Raw genomic sequence first — 6,000 nt, forward strand, 5'->3', positions numbered from 1 at the left:
CTTCCTTGTGTCTCTTTCCAAAAAAATGAAAAGGTTTTGATTCTCTTCTTTTCAGGTAGCCAAATAATTTGTTCAGAGCAGATCAGTTACAGATCCTCATACTGTTGGCTTTAATTACAAGCCATTCTTGATTCCAAAACCAGCTTTTTTTTGGCCAAAGAGACTGTATTTTTGGACTATGCAAACTTATGGAGCTTTAACAATTCAAATGGTTGCGTTTTCAGGATTTAAGGCAACTGGTAGCATACCTGGCACTTGCCGTCGCCCATAGGCACATTAGCTTTTGTCATTTAAACTGAAAAGTTGCTGACTGTAGCGCTTCCTTAGCTACTTTCAGGGACAGGCAACCCACAAGCCACTCTTCGCAGATGTGGCAAATTCATTTTCAGTCATTTTAGGAAATCCCTTTCTTTTTTTTTTCAGCTAGGGGAAAGAGTTTCCAAATATGCCGTCAGCATCAGTTTCCAGCACCTCTTCTGAATTAGTTTTGCACCCGCAGCTCCTGTACCCAGCCTGTTTCTAGCACCGCTGACAGAGGACTTTTGGGTCAAAAATAATATAGCAAACACTGACAGTGGGTATCGGTGGCAGAGCTGATCCTAGCCCAGCGCTTAGTCTCAGCCTGATGGCCAGTTCACTGATTTGACTTCACTGGTCCATAGCTGCTCCAGTGGGAGCAGCCGCCCAGCCGGGCAGTCGGGCACCGTCTGGAGCTGTTGTAGGCATCTCCCTTGGCCATCACTCCTCCTGCCCAACTTGGGGGTGCCCTACATGTGTTGCTGGGGCCACCACATACCCATGATGCTGAAGGTGTTTGTAAGCAAGCCCTTGGCACCTGAATTGAGTGTGGCTTTGCCTCTGCTGGTGTCACTCTCTTGGCTTCCTCACAGGGGTTTCTGCCAGCTCCACGACCATCCCATGCCCACCAGCCATCAGGATGGTTGGGACAGGGGCGTGGGGACTCACCGGCTGAGAGGTTGTTTATCTGCCACACTGGGAGCTCCCCAGAGAACAGACTCTGCATTTTCCGATGCATTGTTAGGCCTTGCACTGGTTACATTTACAAACTCAGTTCTGTGGTGTGAAATCTCCAAGAACACCCATGGTGGGGGGGTCCCAAAATTCAATGCAGTGCTGTTCCCATCCAGCTGAGGGACATTCTAGTGACACCAGTTCCATGTAACAAGGGGAGAGCAGACACCTCTGGACCTCACCAGAAAATGTTTCAGTGCTTGGCAGGAATTTTTTAACTGCAAGGTTTGGGGTTTTTCTGGTCTGTTTTGTTTTGTTTTTTAATAGGAAAAATGACATTTCCTACAACATGAAATCTTCTGCTCTACTTAGTTTTGGGGGAGGGACGTTATTATTTTATTTTCTGCTTAGAAAATACAAACCACATTATTCTGGGTCAGGTTGATCCAAACTGCACCTTCTTTCCCTCTCACTCCCCTCCGAATCTCTGGGCTGGGCTGCTTTCCCAGACGATGGCTCCCCCTCCACCCAAGCAGAGCTGCACAGGCGTCACATGCGTACTGCCTCTGCCCAATTTCTTGAATGGTTTCTTTGCAGGAAACTCCTCATGGATCTTTCCTGCCTCCCTGGCCCCCTTCCAGGGCTGCTGCCTGGGCCGAGCTGATCCAGCCCAATGCTCTCATCCTCCTGGCAATCTCTTCCTTTTATTATATTTTTACTGTAAGCTTCTTGTATATTTTATCCTATAAAACAGATTGGCCTTAGTCGGATGATAATACCAAATTGAGCCCACACCTTTCGGTGTATTGAATGAATTACTCCTGTGCTTTCCACCCACTCCATGCACAGGCAGCCACTCCTCTGGTTTTTAACCCTGTCTGCCTCACTGGCATACCAGGATGGCTCCAGCCCAGTGGTGAGCTCCCTGCGAAGTACCCTGCACAAGAAGAGGCTGAGACACTCATGAGCTCCTTGCAAAGTACCCGGCAGCAAGAGGCTGAGACACTGGGTCCATGCATGAAGGGGACAGAGTTCGTTGCTGGTGATACAGGGGTTTTAGTTCAAGGGACCTTGTGAAGGACCTCGCCAGCCGAGTGCTCCCCGCTCCCGCTGCCGGACGGGCAGTGCCAGGGAAGGGGTGCCGAGCCTCTTGCTCTAACCCACTGCAACCAGCTTGCCCAGCAAGGCTCCATCCCCTGCCATGGCTTGTGTGTGACAAATCCTTGGCAATCCCATAATTTAGTGCTGGTAATGGTGTTGCCAAAAAAAGTGTGTTGGGGGGTAAGGAGCAGGAGAGGCACAGGGAGGAGGAGAAGCACCACATGGTACTAACCTGCTTGCCGGCAAGGCAGCAGGAGCCATGGGTCTTTCCCTCCTGGCGACGTCGCAGGCTGGGCAGGGAGGGGAGACGCACCGCAGCACAGCCCTTGGGTCCCTGGTTGTGCTGCCCCAGCCAGGGCCGAGTGTGGGCCTGCCCAGGCGTGGGCTGAGAACAGCCACACATCAGTGCACCTGTGGAAACAAACCCTGGGCCAGTGTGCCCCCAGGGACGTGCCCCAGGGAGACCGCCCATCACCCTCCTTTAGACCTGTGCAGGTCAGAGCAATTAAAGCAGGTTTATGGTGGTTTCTCCATCCAGCAGCATGGGGGGACGGGTGAAGGGGCTCCAGGGCCAAGGCTGCACAGCAACAGCAGTGCGTGGGAGGGAGCGAGCTCTGCCTGACTCCTGGGATGAGTCTGTGCGGGTGGGTGTATGAAAACTCATCTTCTTTTCTCTCTAACTTTCCAACTGAACAGCATGGTATGGGCAGAGAAGCTGTGGGGCGGAACCCCAGCACCGTTTCCCTGTCCCTCCTTATCTTCGGGAGCAAAACCACCCTTTCAGCAGGGAATTGCCTCTGGGAGAACGAAGGTGGTTTTGGGGTGCTCTGGTGCAGCCACTCACATGACTCCTGCTGACCTCAGCTATGTAAATGACAACCGGAGCATCTATATGAAGACGCGGGCCGGCGTAGGAGTTTCTGGTTCAGTTTTCCCTGCAGTGCACATTGCCATCGATGCTTTAGAAAGTCGATTTCAAGAGTAGCAAACAAGATCAGAAAACTCTCACTCACAATTTAGAAAGTCAGTAGTTTCAGGGTTTAACCCGTAGAGCACGAGCACGCACACGCGGGTGCTTGTGGGAGGGACAGGGCAGGAGCCAGGTGCTGCTCTCCCCACAGCACTGCGTGCCCGCTGAACCACAATGGTGACATACTTGGCCCATACCCAGCACCACCTTCATTGCAGATGATCAAGTGAACATTCGTGTGGTGATTAAATAGCTATGACCATCTTGCTTTGATGTAAGGTAGCAGGCACCACAGACCTCTAGCAATGCTCACGGGCACAGGGTGCCAGGGCGTCTCCGGCAGTTACTCCAGCTTGCAGAGAGGGATGCTGCCGTTAGCAGATTAACCCCTTGGTATTGCTGCCAGCGACCAAGAGGGCCAGGAACCACTGCGTTAGCAGGATGTATCAGTGAAGGAGGTCACCACATAGTAAAGAGCACAATAAAAGCTTAGATCCAGTAAAAAAATTTTGGTCTACACATTCTAAAATACGTGGGTGTACCAAAAGATAAGTAGAGAAGTAAAACTTGTTGCTAAAAATAATAATGGAAAATGGTTGTTACATTTGCGGTTCACATGTATGTGGCCTGTATGAGCTCTATAGGCCTAAAGAGTTAAGCAGTGTGTTTAATTGACTAATAACGTTAAATAGCTTCTTATATAACACAATGCGTCCCTAAAACATTTTTGTGGCTGAAGTGCGCACATTTCTGGTGATTCAAGTACGCTATCTGAGCTCTAAAGCAGTGGTCAAGCGCAGTGACAGCACATCACTTATCACTGCTACCTACTAGCCCAGCGGTTGACCTAAAACCCCAACATTTCCTTCCCCCACAGCCAGGGCTGTGAAGTGCAGGATAACAATCACACCATACGCTGTCTGCTGACGCACTTCAGTCCCGATGCAGATTACAGCACGGTCTTGCAGAGTATCGCTCCCCACAGCTCTGCTGGGTGATGGAAAGCACAGAAAGACCTTTTCTTTCTAGGCAGATCTTTATCAGCCTAATGTGTCTGAACTGCTCAGGTTGAAAGGAAAGACACTGAGGCAGCCTGGCCCTGGGGTTTGTGGTTTTACAAGCTAGTGCTTTATCCGGACTCTTGTGGCTGCCTCGGTCAGGCGTCCCCAGTTTGAGGGCACTTCGCAGAAGAGAAGTGTCCCCATGTTTGCCTCCCAGTTCAGGGGACCTCTCCTGCCACCGGCTCCCATGGACACACTGCCAAATGCTGCTGAGCTGCTGGAGAACCAGCGTGGTCCTGGCAGCTGGCATGGTACTTGGTCAAAACCCTTGGAATTCTTTGATCCAAGAAATCAAGATTTTAGTCTCTTTGGGCCTTTCTTTAATGTGCTTGGAAGGGCTGACTGCACGTAAAGCTTCTCATTTACTAAACACAGTGAGTTGTATGACACAGCACTGGACTGTACTATGCCAGACTCTTCTCAGTGGTGCCCAGTGACAGGACAAGGGGCAACGGGCACAAACTGGAACACAGGGAGTTCTGTCTGAATATGAGGAAAAACTTCTTCACTTTGAGGGTGACTGAGCACTGGAACAGGCTGCCCAGAGAGGCTGTGGAGTCTCCTTCTCTGGAGATACTCAAAACCTGCCTGGATGCGATCCTGTGCAACCTGCTCTAGGTGATCCTGCTCTAGCAGGGGGGTTGGACTAGATGATGTCTAGAGGGCCCTTCCAATCCCTACCAATCTGTGATTCTGTGATTATGTGATTATGTGAAGGCTCTAAATATCTTTGTTTCTAGGATTTTTCATGCCTCACAGCCACACTTCATAACCATGACAAGGAACAAGTTTAAGCCTTTGTGGTCACATGTGCAGTTAATCTGGACCAATACTCAGCTGGAACATAAACCCAGTCAGTGCCTGGGGTTCCTCTCTCCTCCCGTCTTCTCCCACCATGGCTGCCTGTTGCTTGGCATGCAGACATACTTTGGCAAGGCACCACGTCAACAGCTTCCCTAGTTCACTGGCTGTGCTGTCAGCACAAAAAGCTTTGCATGTATCCTGGCAAGCTGCTCAGGGTCCAGACACCCCCAGGCAACCACAAAGATCAGAGGAGGGTTCGTACTTCAGGGGTCCTAGGTGCTGTGCGCATTGAAACCAGACCTGCAAGGATAACAGTCACAGCATGATGCAGTCCCTTGGAGGGCTTTTTTTAGCTCCTGGTTTCTTTGTAGCTTACTGAGCATGGTAGCTTTAGAGGTTCAGGCCTGTGTGCAAAATTTTGCCTGCTGGATGACGTTCCTTAGCACTGACCTTCTACATCAGGATGGGAAGAACAGCATTTTTCAGCTCTGTCTTCTGAATATCCACTTGACATAGCACAATGGAGTTCAGTCAGTGCTCTTTAATAAATGAAACCACACATCCTAGCATTGCCATATTCTGTCTTATAATACAAGTTGCCACTGGAGACGGTATCAGTACTATTTTCAGCTGATGGGAGTTTTCCAATTTTTGTTTTCTTCTATAAAATTTTGCATCATAATGCCAAATGTTTAGGTACTGTGGGATTCCCCCCCACCCCCAAACTATTTTTTCAATTAGTTAAAGAGCTAGCCAAAAAAATATTGAACTTTGGAGGAGAAAGAAAAAAAGGTCTTTCTTCAGCTGGCTCTATTGTTCACATCTTTGATTATTTTCTTCTTTGTGCAGAGCATAAATTTTGCCCAGTTAAAAGGAACTGAACTGATTTTGATCTTCTACAAGTACAACTGTAGTTAGTCCTGAATTATGCCAGAATAAGTGAGATCAGAATTGGGCTCAAAATCCTGCTTCTCCAGAGCTTTATGATCAAAGTTATGTTGTGCAAGAAACACTGAGGGGGTAAAGGGAATAGAGGACAACTGGCTTATTGGAGTCAAACAAAGGGTTAGTGCAGTAGCTACATGCACTGCA

This window comes from Balearica regulorum, chromosome 2 (genome assembly GCF_011004875.1).
Source record: "Balearica regulorum gibbericeps isolate bBalReg1 chromosome 2, bBalReg1.pri, whole genome shotgun sequence".
NCBI lineage: Eukaryota > Metazoa > Chordata > Aves > Gruiformes > Gruidae > Balearica > Balearica regulorum.